General features: G+C 48.3%; 1 long non-coding RNA gene across 1 annotated transcript; it reads right to left on the reverse strand.

Moving 5' to 3' along the window:
• Positions 1–4,839: 4,839 nt before the first annotated feature.
• LOC137218432 (uncharacterized) lies at positions 4,840–10,026 on the reverse strand. Its single transcript, XR_010940697.1, has 3 exons — positions 9,840–10,026; positions 8,794–8,865; positions 4,840–5,181 (listed from the first exon to the last, which is right to left on the reverse strand). It is a non-coding gene; the product is annotated as an uncharacterized lncRNA (long non-coding RNA).
• Positions 10,027–13,561: the final 3,535 nt, after the last annotated feature.

The raw sequence follows: 13,561 nt of genomic DNA on the forward strand, positions 1-13,561 counted from the left end.
CTCCGGCCCGCCCCCCGCGCCCGCTGACTGGCTGGCGGGCCGGCTCGGGGCGGTGGGGCCCGCCCACCTGCCCCGCGGGGCGCTGACCCACTGCCCTCGGCGCCTCCCCCGCTCCTCCTCGTGGTTCGTTCCGCTCAGCACTCCTGGCTGCGGAAGGCGCGTCCATGTGACCAGGGAGGGGGGGGGCAGAACCTGGCCTGGGTGTCCTTCACCCACGCCGCGGCCCGCCCATCCGCACCTGGACTGGGCCAGAGCCCGAGGCCGTGGGGTGACCGTCAAGGTCGAAGGGCCTTTTCCCGCGGCCGGGCCGTGAGGCCTGAGGCCAGATCCTGATGGGACAAGGCGGCGACCGAGCCCTTTGCTCGGGGATTTCCAGCCCAGAAGTGAGAACCCGGGCAGCTCAGTTCTTGGCTGCCCTTTCCCGAGGCCCCAGATAAATGGCGTGTGCGTCTGCAATAGCGAAGGATATTTCTGTGTCCCCCTACCCTTACTCCCCGACCGCGCGCCACACACACACACACACACCCAGACCTAGGAACAGCGAGCAGCAGATCAAAATTCAAACTTCCGGGATGTAGTATCTTGGGCAAGTTATTTCCTCTCTCTGCGTATTTTCAACTATTAAATGGAAATAGTTATCCGCTACCTCATGGGGCTGTTTTCATTACGTATGAAAAATTCCTGATAAAAAGGAGACCCTGAATTTAACGACAGGGATTATCCAAGAGATCTCAGTGTTCTCTCTTGTATTTAGAAGGTGGCCAGAAATTCTTTCTTTGTCAGACCATGCGTTCTGAGTTTTGGTTTGGAAAATGTGGTCACAGGTGAGTTGGGAGATTGGTCTGGGCCACTGCCAGATGGCAGCAGGAAAGACACTAGGGGCTGGCTTGAGAGGAAGGAGGGAGGCTTACCCATGAGAGTTGGAGGAGGGGGGCAGGGGCTCTGTCCTCCCTCGCCACTCTGGGAAGCCTCACCTGCTCAGATTTGGCACCTATCTAGAAGGGACTCCTGCCCCTTGGGCTGCCTTTCACCTGCCCCCCAGCACCACCACACACATGTTCGCTTGGCCCTGTGGGGAGAAGCAATGGTCAGTAGTCATCATTAAGCCTTCCCCACAAGGTAGACCTGGAGCTTTGCTCCTGACCAGAAGGCCTCCATTAGAGCTTAGCGGTGAAAAGAAAGGTCTTATGACTCAGCCACATCACGCCACAGCACAGAACCCAGGATGTTCACCTCTAGCAGGTGGCCCGGGAGGGGGTAGTTATTCCAGGGCAAGGCTGGGTGGCAGAGCTGTGTAGGAGCTGAGAGGCCTTGAAGCAAGAGGGGCTGCAGATCAGAATCAAGGCCCTTTGGGTGAGGAGCACAGGCTCAGCTGCTGCTCTTACGTTCTACCTGCCTCCAGCAGGCAGCGTTTTCCACTTCCTCGAAGCACAGGCTTGAGACAGAGAACTACCTGCTCTGCAAAACTTTGGTTGAGTCTCCTGGTTATTGATTCGTCTGCTAAAGTTTCAAAACACCTTATGCAATCCCCTATCATAGCATGTATCACGTGTATTATAAATGCCTATTTCACGTTCTCCCCTATTTAGACTGTCTTACTTGGGGCAGTGTAGTAGATTGTTGAGAAATGGATTTAGCCCAGCCCTAAAATGTCAGTAAATAGTATAATAACAACATGGGACTTCACTGGCAGTCCAGTGGATAGGAGTCCGTGCTTTCACTGCAGGGGCCACGGATTCGATCCCTGGTTGGGGAACTAAGATCCCACATGCCCTGCGGCATGGCTGAAAACACACGCGCACACACACACACACACACACACACACAACGTAAGGATAACAAAAATAGCTATCATAACAGGTACCATTTATTAAGCATCTATTCTAAGCCCTGGGCAGATGTTTTTAAATATATTATCAAGTTTATGCTTCAAAATAACCCTGTGAGGAAGTTGTTACCATCCTCATTTTAAGAGGGTTGGAGGGAACTCCCTGGCAGTCCAGTGGTTAGGACTCTGTGCCTTCACTGCCAAGGGCCTGGGTTCAATCCCTGGTCAGGAACTAAGATCCTGCAAGCTGCATGGTGCGGCCAAAAACATTAAAATAAAAGGGACTGGAGGCTCAGAGAGACGAAGTGACAGAAGCAGGATTCAGCCCAGGTGTCTGCCTCTGAAGCCCACATAAGCATGAGGTTAGTCTCTGACTCCAATCAATAACTGGTGTACATCATAGTAAGCTGGAATCCCTTCTGAGATATTGGAAACGCCCCCCTCTGGGAGCAAAAGCCCTGAGACCATGGCACCACTAACTCCCCGCACTCCCAGGACAGCAGGGAAATGCTCTAACCCCTGACGTGAATGACCTCATCCAAATGGTTTCCCAAGGAAAACTGCACACCTCAAACAGATCAGGAACTGGGCCGCAGGCACCTTATTACAGCGTGAACCACCCTTGGCAGTGAGTTTTACACATAAGTGCCCTGAGTTTATCCAGCGCCTTTGCTGAAGCATTCCAAGTGCCATTAGCTTATTAATCCTTCCAGCGCCCCTGTGAGGCAAAGCTGGCGGCCTTCTTGACTGGTTTTATGGAGCATTAGCTCCTTGAGAGCGGGAGCTGTGTGGGCCTGCCACACACAGGGGTTAGAGAAAGAAGTAACGGTGGTGTGGCAAAGAAACCGAGACCCTCAGGGAAATGGTTTTAGACAGAAGTGGGGACACAACCAAGGTGCCTTGTTGCTACCCTGGGACCCTAGACTGTTTCATCAGGCATCCTTGCATTGCCATTATATTGTTGTGTAACTTCGGGAAGTTATTTCATCTAGTATTAATTTTTCTATCCGTAAGATGGAAAAGGAAACAGTACTTACCTCATGACATGGTTTTGAGCATTACAGGAGTTAGTGTACATAACTCAGGTAGCACCATACAGGACACATAGTAAGTGTTCAATAAATGTTAGCTATTATTACAATTATTAGAACAGTACTTGGCACTGTGGAATGAGTAAATGGAATGAGCTTTGCTACTACTGGCTCTACAGAGTTTATTTCAAAACTGCAGGCTCTTGTTATCACTGTTAGCTTTGTGACCTTGGACAGACGGCTTAACTTCAGGACTGAACCTCTATCCTCATCTGTGAAATGGGGTAGCTCTGAAATGAAGATTTTTAAATAAAAAAAAAAAAGGATTTATTTATTTATTTATTTATTAAATCTTATTTATTTTTGGCTGCGTTGGGTCTTCGTTGCTGTGCGTGGGCTTTCTCTAGTTGCAGAGAGCGCGGGCTACTTTTCGTTGCAGTGCGCGGGCTTCTCATTGCGGTGGCTTCTCTTGCTGTGGATTCTCATTGTAGTGGCTTCTCTTGTGGAGCATGGGCTCTAGGCACACGGGCTTCAGTAGTTGCAGCACTCAGGCTCAGTAGTTGTGGCTTGCAGGCTCTAGAGCACAGGCTCAGTAGTTGTGGTGCACCGGCTTAGTTTCTCCGTGGCATGTGGGATCTTCCCGGACCAGGGCTCGAACCTGTGTCCCCTGCATTGGCAGGCGGATTCTTAACCACTGCGCCACCAGGGAAGTTCCTGAAATGAAGATCTTGAACGTATTTTGTAAACTGTCAAGCACTACACGGACATTAACTGTGGTTTTGTACTATGACTCTACAGGAACCCCAGCTCTGCCCCTCAAATTCCCAACTTCTAAAGTTGCCTGGTGGGACTTCCCTGGTGGCACAGTGGTTAAGAGTCTGCCTGCCAATGCAGGGGACACGGGTTCGAGCCCTGGGCCGGGAAGATCCCACATGCCGCGGAGCCACTAAGCCCGTGCACCACAACTACTGAGCCTGCGCTCTAGAGCCCACGAGCCACAACTACTGAGACCGCATGCCACAACTACTGAAGCCCACGTGCCTACAGCCCATGCTCCACAACAAGAGAAGCCACTGCAAATAAGAAGACCCTGTACCTTAACGACACTTGCCGCAACTAGAGAAAAGCCCGCGCGCATCAACAAAGACCCAACGCAGCCAAATAAATAAATTTATTAAAGTTGCCTAGTGTGTAATATGGCGGTGATGATCACATCTATCTCAGGGGGTTGTTGTGAAAAAATAAATCATAAAAGACAATATATTTAAACTACGCAGCACGGTAGGAGGTAGTCCATACATGTTACTTCCGTACCCCCTAATAAGTGTTGCCTTTCAGAGTCCTAAAGTAAAGGAAGCTGCAGGGTGTGATGGGAAATCTATGGAACTGATAGAGCTGGGATTATTCCTGGCTCTGCCACTGTTTGACCTTGGGCAAGTTACCTAACCTCTCTGAGCTTTCCGATTTCCTAGCTAACGCGAGATAAGGTATGCCTACGCTGCAAAGTTTTAGGAAGAAAAGACAGAGCCAGGGCTTGCCCAATAAATGGGAGCTACTGACAAATGCACAGGCAGGCCTGTGAACTACTCTATATGCAAAGGACCCAGTTGGCAGCAACGACCAAAATTCCCCAACCCGAAACCAAACGGGGTCATGAGCTGCAAAATGAGCGATCTGGGCTCCAGAAAGTTCAGCTGACCCTGGGAGGTTCCCGCCCAGCACTGCTTAGCTTGTCTGGACCCTGGCAGTGGACCGGTCAGGAGAAGGCCAAGAGAGGACTCAACCCCCCCAAAGTGATAACCGGGGAGGGGGAGGCAGGGGGAGGAAGGAATGTACTGATTCACCGCCCCACCCATCCCCTGCCTCTAATCTCTCTTCCGGAATTTTACAGCCCTCTTTACAGGGGCGGAGGCCGAGGGGGCAGGGCGCCGGTCATTAAGGGCTGCAGGAACCTTCCACCCCCCACCCCCCACCCCCGCCCCCGTGCTTGTCAATCAGCTTCTGCGGGAAGCCCCGGGGAGTTGTGCAGACCCCTGTAGTTTGCCCTAGGCGGCAGCCTGCAAAAGAAGAGCCTGGGTGCGTGCTGCCTGGGGAAGCCCAGCGGGGAGGGAGAGGAGCTGTAAATTCCGGGAGACGTCAAGGCTTGCTTCGCGGGTGGGTCCGCGGGTCAGGAGTTCCCTCCTCTGGTGCCGGTAGGAGCTGGAAAACTGCTGCTGAATCAAGCCTGGGCCTGGGTGCACTGGAAGGCCGCGGCCTCCTTCTGGATCCTTCCCTCGGCCAATCAGCTATTAGGATACCCCTCTCCACCGCTGTCAGGTGTTACTGGATTTCAGCCAGAGAGGCAAAAGGAAAACGACTTAAGGAACTGACAAAGAGCGAGCGAGCGAGCGAAAGTTTAGAAACATGGTGCAACTCCTTATTTTATCTTACTAAAGATGGGGCAACTGAGGCCCCCAGAGGGCGGGGATCAGCTCAAGGCGGTGCTGAGAAACAGCAGCGGACTCCAGGCCAGTACTTTAACCTCTGGCGCTGCCCTGACTACTCCTTTCAGTTCACAGCTTTCCCTGACACCTCGAGACTTAGTTTCCCCGTTTGACAGTTGGAAAATACCAAAGAATTTATTAATAAGTGAAACAAGCGCTGTTGGAAGTGAAGCAGCGAACTTCCCTACACAATGAACAAAGTGATTAGGAGGTAATGATGCTCAGAGCTAACACTTATTGAGCACTTACTATGTGCTAGGCACTGTTGTTGTAAGCCCTTTATAGCTATTAACGAGTTTAATTTCACAACAATCCTAGGAGGCGGAAATTATTATACCCATTTTACATACGGGGAAACTGAGGTGAATAACAGAGAAGCCACTTGACCAAGGTCACCCAGCTAGTATGTGATAGAGGCAGGATTTGAACCCAGAGAGTATTTGTCCTGAGCCTCACACCCTCAACCTCTATGCAGTCTGCTTCCCGAATGAGAATGTGGTTACGATCTACCTACCTTACAGGTGTTGGTTTAACCGTGTAAGCTCTTTTCATTATGGCAACTTCTTTTGGAGTGACATAGATTATCTGCTTGTGTATAAATGTTTAATATATGCTCTCTGACCGTGATAATGTTTCTACACACTGAGACTTCAAAGCACCAGGTTAAATGGGGCAATCAAGGTCACATTGTGAAATTGAGAGGATTCCTTCGCTGATGGTGCACAGTTGTCTTAATTCTGTCAGGTGCTATGGCCAGAATCCTGACTTTTCCCCCCGCACAGTGGCTCCCTGCCCTGCTACCCTCAACATATCCCCTACCCTATCCTCAACTTGTGTACACATAAACTGCACAATTGAAGGTTTCTTTCTTGGCTTAAAGCCAAAATGACAGTTCTTCATTTGTTAAAATGCAAACATCACAAGAGTGAAAAGCTGGGCCTTTCCAGCCATTTTCATGTAATGAGAATGAGATTTATCAACTCCTCTCTAAAAATGAATTTCAGTAGGAGAGAGCAGAAGGACTACAAATTCACCGGAATTAATGTGTGAAAGAACTTCGGAAGTCATCTAGTGTAGCCTCTCCTTTCATAGGCCCAGATAAAGAAAAGGAGTTTCCCAGGCCACTCAGAGATATTGAGGGCCTGAGGAGGGTGGGAGGACCCATTGTGGGGAAGGGAACAGAAGGGCAGGCAAAAGGACAAAAGATTAGGTTAGCCTCAATGTCAGCAGCTTTTCCTTCTAGTTGTGTTCTAACCCTCAGCCCCAGCCTTAAAAATTATATGTGCATTTTATAGTATATAAATTATACTTTAATAAGACTGTTAAGGGAATTCCCTGGCGGTCCAGCGTTTAGGAGTCAGTGCTTTCACTGCCGGGGCCCGGGTTCGATCCCTAGTCAGGGAACTAAGATCCCACAGGCCACGTGGTGTGGCCAAAAATAATAATAATAATAACGCTGTTAAAAACTAAGACATGCTTCCTATAAAAAAAATTTTTAATTACAGAGATGAATGCTTAATAAAGTAAAAGTCCCCCATAATCATACCCAAAGAAAGAACCACTATTAACAATTTGTATTATATTGTTCCTCCCAATTTTTCTCTGTACATTCATATTTTTTCTGTGTATTCATATATGCATATACATGTGTGCGTGTTTATAATAGGGTTGGGATTGTTTCTCTTAACAATATGTCTTGGACGGTTTTCCATGTCAATACATTTAGATCTACCTCATTCTTTTAAAGGCTGTGTACATAGTATGGCTGATCTGTAATTTATTTAACAGATTCCCTAATGATAGATACTTGGATTGTTTCCTTTTTTTGCTAATACAAGCAGTACTACAATCGACATTTCTGCACATACATTTTTTAGCCCTTTTAGAGGAATTCTGTAGGATAAATTCCCAGAGAAACTGTTCCTTTTAAAGCAACATGCCTCATAGATTATCATTTTCATCTTATTCCAAATGCCCTGACATAAAAGCCTGACCCTGATCAAAATCACACAAAGTGCTCAGGCTATAGTACACATTAAATAATGTGTTATTTTCATGATTATATTACTATTATTTCATGATATCATTAGTCTGGTGGGTAGAAGTTCATTCCTTCAGTTAACAATTATTGATGAGCTTCTGCCGGGTGATGGGCCAGAGGGTCCAGCAGTAAACAGATGTAGACCCTGCCCTCAGGAAGGTGACAGTCTAGTTGTTGATGGATGTATCAACCAGTGATTACAACACTGTGAGATAAATGCTGCAAAAGTGGTAACTGTAGGGGAGATAAGGGAGCATACATGAGGGACAATAACCAACCTGAAGAAGGGCAGGCAAGAGAGGGGAGATCAAAAAGAAGTGACAGCTTGAATTATCCAAAGAGGGAAGGTAATGAGCGCCCCAGCCGTCAGAGGTATCTGAGCAGAGGCCAAGACACCATCTCCAAGAACTACTGGTAGGAACAGTAAACTAAATCAGTGGTTTCTCAAATGTCCACACTCAGACTGGTGCTAGTGGATGGGGATAGCAGAAAATTAAGGATAAAAAGGTAAATTTCCTATGCTAAATCTATTCAGTTTAAGGGACAGGTTTTCATTCTGAAAGTATACCCTTCCTATCTTTTTTGGTATTAAAATGTCCTTCCTTTCATGAAGCAGTGGTTGTAGTAAATGATAGTTGTTTTTCTTTAATGTTTTTGTTTGGCCAAACTAAAAGCTAGCAACCATGTCTGGATTTTCCTCCTTACTTTTTAAACTTCTGGGACCTCTGAGCCAGGTGACTTCTAAGGCTCTTTCCATCCTTGTGATTATAAGATTCTCTGCTCAACAGTGATCATGACCTGAAGCTAAATTAAGTTTTTACTCTGTGAGCCAAATCTTTTTCAACAGACCCAGGGTAAAAAAAAAAAAAAAAAACATAAGTATGTGAGTAAGTAAAAGAAAGAAAAAAAATTGGTACTCTCTTAAACACTTTTATTTTTTGGTTCCCAAACCACATCAGAGTACCTCAAGTTTCCATATAGACTTGCTCTCTTGCTCCCAGAAAATGCAGCACTGAAGAAGAGAAACCACAGAAGTAACAGATAGAAGTGATATGGGAAAAATCAATTTGGTGCAGTTTTCACAAACCTTTAAAATAGAGCAATTTAAGTGATGATGGGGTTTCATGACCAGCAGCAGCAGAGCCTCTGATGGGACTGCTGGTGTTTTTCTAGCGTTTCTCTGAGCAGGTGGGGAAGGGATTTTTTTTCCTCCCCTTTCACTTAGAAGAAAATGGAAGCAATGAAAAGCAAAAGTCTCCTGTAAGGTTACATCAAGAGGAACAAATGAAATGCAGCTCCCCTGTAGCCAGAAGCAGTAAACCCTCAGACAGGCACCAGGCAGTACCTCCCTGCAGAAACTGAGTATTCGCCAGCACACCTGGCTCTGCTGTTACCATGGCAACTCCTCACCTTTACATTCCTTGACTTGGGGGTTGAGACTGGTTCAGGGCATATTTGAGTTTTCATGTTTCTCCTTGGCTTCTAGAAAAGGAAAGGGGAGGAGAGGGAAAGGATTCAAATCAGCTGACCTCCTGCCTTGGCTATTTGCTTTGCAGCTTGTGTAACTAGGCCTCACTGGTGAGAGGGGCCTGCATCAGGGTGAGGGAGCCCAAAAGGCCTAGGTTCAAATCCCAGCTCCTCAACTCAATCCATTTATTCATTCCAACAAGCCCTCCTCTGGGCCAGGCACTAGCAGTACAGAGAGATGACTGAATAGCCAGGGTTGGCCGTCAGAGAGCTGGCAGTCCAGAGGGAAAGCTGGGTCAGCAGCCACAAGCCAGTGTGACAAGTGACTTCACAGAGGCAGGTGTCGATTCTATCACTGCCCAGAGAGGTGACCTTGCAGGGAGGGGAGAAACAATATGTGACTCACACTGCATTGAAAAGGACTCTTAGCAGCACTCTAGCAAGAGTTCCTTCCTCTTGAGCCCAAAGAATTCAGCATGAGAGCCTCAAATTAAGGGTGACAAGAGTTGAGATTTGCACTGTGACCTCAGGCATGTCAACTCACTTTCCTGAGCCTCAGTTTCCCCATCTATAAACCAAAGCTAATAATAACTACCCTACTCCTGTTGAGAAAAATTACATTCATTAATATAGAATGATGAATCAAAGAACAGATAGACTTGGATCCAAACCCTGACTCTTCAATGATCAACTGAGAGATAATTCTGGCCTTTAACCCCTCTGAGTCTCACTTTCCTCACCTGTAAAAGAATCATCATAATCATGCAACTCATAAGTGTTGCTAGAATTAGATGGGCTAACACAGGTGAACCACATAGCACCAGCACACAATAAAGTGCTAGTTACTTCTTATTACAGAATCTCCTGATCTAGTGCCTGATGTGTCCCTAAGTCAGATGGTATTGTTATTATTGTCACATGGCACCTGGTAGGCACTCTGTAAATGTTACTTTCCCAGCCTCTTCGGACCCTCTCCTCCAATGACTCACCTTTGCATCATCTCCAGCTTTCAAATCTGTTGGCTGTTTCTTTCTCAAGCCAAGGAGAGTGCAATTTAATCTGCATCCCTCCCCAGCATCCCCTTCTTCACCTTGGCCTGAGCCTCTCTCCTGGGCTGGGCCTGGCGCCAAGGAGCTCCTCTGGAGACTGAGGTGGGGGAAAAGGCAGGGAGTGCGTCAGCCCTGATGCAATCGCAGGCTCATTGCTTGGCCCACTTCCTCCTCTTTGGGTGTTTACTGGAGCCTGGATTCCACAGGAACCCTTGGAAGAGTGCACTGACAATGGGGGCGGGCAGCACACAAAATTGTGCCTGCTTTGGGGACAGTTTAGGGAGAAAGAGATACCATGCCCGCCTGGGCCTCACGCGCCCTGGGCTCATGGACACGAGAAAGAGATACCAGGTGTCAAGTCCAGAGGGAGGGGCAGGGAAGACAGGCTCGAGGAGGGGGGACTAACCACTGGCTGCTGCCAGACCACTTCCAGACCAGCTCTGGGAGGCCTGATGAATAGGCCCTTTATCCCTGAGCTTAGAAGCTCGGGGGAGGGAGCCCTGGAAGAGGGTCTCAGGTGACAAGGAGCCTCAGAACAAGCTGAGAGGATCCTGTCCCTTCCTTCTCAGTAGAAATCCAAGCTGGAGAGAAGCTTGTTTTCCAGGTATTTGCTGAGGATCTTCATTTGGGAGGCCCCTCGCCAATCCCACAGCCTTGCTGTGTCACCTAGAGACATCCTCAGAAGTGCAGAGCTGCACAGGGCAAAGAACACAGGCTTCTGGCAATCACTTCTCAGAACTTCCCGTTACTGGCTGGATGCCCCAGGCAAGTGACTTCACCTCTCTTAACTCTCAACTTCCTCATGTCAAACCGGATAGTCAAAGTAGTAGACTTCAGAGATAAAGCCTGTAGGCCCTTAGAACAGTGCCTGGCTAGGGTGAAAGCACTCAGTAACTGCTACATATTGTTATTTTTATTAAGATACAGCAGGAGGCAGAGAGGCAAAGGATCCCAGCATCAGCTGTTTGCTTCCAGATCCAGGCACTAAAATTCTTTCCTGCTTAGAGAGCCTTCTTTTTTTTTTTTTTTCCTTTCTTCTTTTCCCTCTCCCTCTCCCTCTCTCCCTCCCTCCCCTGTCTCTCTCTTATTTTCCTGAAGCTGAGGCCTAATTGTCCTTCTTTCAGTATCTAATGACTGTTTCCCAGTTATCAGGAAAGCATCCGACTGCCCCTCCCCCAGAACTGTGAAACCAAGTAAGCAGAGCTTGCTTCAGCTCCTGAGTCATTCAGCAAAGCCAGCCTGAGATAATCAGTGGATCAAGGAAACTAGATGCAGAGGGGAAAACCCAGCAAAACCCAGCCACAAAGCCCGGGCCTACTCTCAGGGCAATTTCTCTCTCCTGGCTCCTAGGGTGCGCTTTCATTCAGGCTCCACAAACACGACAGCACCCGGCACCTGAGTCCTTCCCAGGCCCTCCTGTACCCAGAATAAGACATCAGCTACACCTGGGTCTCTAGCCTGTAGCCAGGCCTTCCCATGGAATCTTGTCTGACACAAACTCTTTGCCCGTGGACAAACTCCTTCCCGCTGCACCCCGGTCCTAGGCAGAGTTGACACCCTGCCTCCCATCCTCCCTGCCCAATCATTTCTCAGCCCCTGTGCCTTGCCTTCCGCCCAGCCACTCCACTCCCATCACACTCATCAATGGCCTCTTAGTTGCCAAATCCAAAATACTGTCTCTGGACCTTTGCTTCTTGCCCTCTCTAAACACTCTGACCACTCCCTTCTTGAAACTCTCCCTCCCGGCCTTCTGTGAGGCCACAGCCCCCTGGTTCTCCTCCTCCCTCTGTGACCAGCACTGGTTGCTGGCTGCTCTCCCTGCTCAGCGTTGTTCCTCGTGGTTCTGCTCTTAGCTCTCTCCCCTTCCTATCTTCTTGCCCCTTCCCAGGTTTAATCTGTGCCCAGGTCTTTAACTTCCACCTCTTTGCTGGTCACTTTCCAGACCATATCTCCAGCACAGATCTTCCCCCAAATGCCACTAAGCAGCTCTATTTGCATGACCCCCAGGCACAGCCAGCTCAACATGCCCCAAACCCAACTCTTTACTTCCTCCCAAACCTGCCCCTCCTCCTGGGTTCCCCATCTTGATGAATGACACCACATTTTACCCTGTTACCCAGAGGCTCAGATGTCTTCTTTGCCATCTCTCGGCCCTGTCCACAAATCACCATGCTCTTGGCATCTTATAAATCTCCTCCTTTCTCCTCCATTCCCACTGTTTCTGGTTCAGTTCAGACCTTCATCATGACCTGAAGCCTAGATTATTACATGTCTTGTAAGTAGGCTCTCAGCCTTAATTTCTTCCCCCTTTGTGCTAGACTTGTCTGGGAGTGTCTATCCAACTGCAGCCCTTTTCCTGAGACCCACTGTTGCCTACAGACCTCACTGAAGAGGTGCCCTTAGACTCATGTCGACCTCACCAAAGCCTGCCTTGTGATCATCACAGTGTTTGAACCAGAGGTGTACATTTGACCCAAGCTGAGCTGAACTCTGTATTCTGGGACTTTGAAATTGGGACGTAGTGACTGTAGTCCAAATGCCCCCCAGGGTCACATCAGTAATGACAATTAGCGGAAAAGCCCAAGGAGAGACAATGGGGAGCAGGCGATGGTGGCAAATGGAGAGTTCGGCCCTTGTCTCATGACAGCAGCTGCTACTCTGCTCTGGCAGATGGTTGCCATGGGGATATAGGCCCAAGCTTGTCAGATATTCTGATTTTCCATATTTTTATGTGAAATTTCCCAATTTTCAAATATTGGGCTCTAATTCTTTTTTTTAATGCCACACGCTAAGAATATCTTGTGCATCATATTTGACCTACAGGGCTGCCAGTTTGTAACTGGCACCAGGGAGTGAGGGTTAGGAACTGGACCCAAAGCTGGGGACGGCCACTTTCTGCCATGTGTATGGAGAAGCAGAGAAAGCCCTCTGTGTAGACAGAAGAACAAAGCCTGTTCCTCCCGGCTCCTTGCCCTCTGCGCCCCCATCCCCACGCCAGGTACACTATAGGCCCACCTGTCCTGGCCCCAAACCTCCTGCCCGTCTCTCCAGGCCCAGAACTATGTGAGAGTTAAAGTTATGGACTCTGAAGTCAAAGAGACCTGGGTTCAAGCGCTGACTCTGACGCCTGGCTGTGTGCTCTCGGGCAGTTGACTTCACCTTTCTGAGCCCTGGTTCGTTCCTCTGTAAAATGGGGTACTTTCTTCATAGGGTTGTTATTGGCGTTAAAGGAGATATTGGTCAGAAAGCTCTTAGCACAGTGCCTGGTACCCAGTAAGCACTGAATGAGTGTTAGCCATTATTATTATTATTGCCATTAGTAGCAGTAGTATTCCTCCTCAGCACAGCCCCGTCTCAGAGCATTTTCTTGTTTGTATAACTCTGGGCACTTACCATTTGTTCTTATTATTTATCACTATTTTATCTGACTTGGTATATTGTAGACTGCTAGAGGGAAAGGCCACATTTTCTCTCTCTTTATATGGAAGAGAGGGGAAAGGAAGTAGAGTTGGAACACAGTGTTTTGTACATAGTAAGTGCTCAAGTAACATTTATTTGTTGGTACACTACTGGAATTTAAGCTCCATGACAGCAAGGACTTGTCCATCTCATTCACTATTTTATCCCCTGAGCCTAGTACACTGTTGCACACATATAGAACC

This window comes from Pseudorca crassidens, chromosome 2 (genome assembly GCF_039906515.1).
Source record: "Pseudorca crassidens isolate mPseCra1 chromosome 2, mPseCra1.hap1, whole genome shotgun sequence".
Taxonomy (NCBI): Eukaryota; Metazoa; Chordata; class Mammalia; order Artiodactyla; family Delphinidae; genus Pseudorca; species Pseudorca crassidens.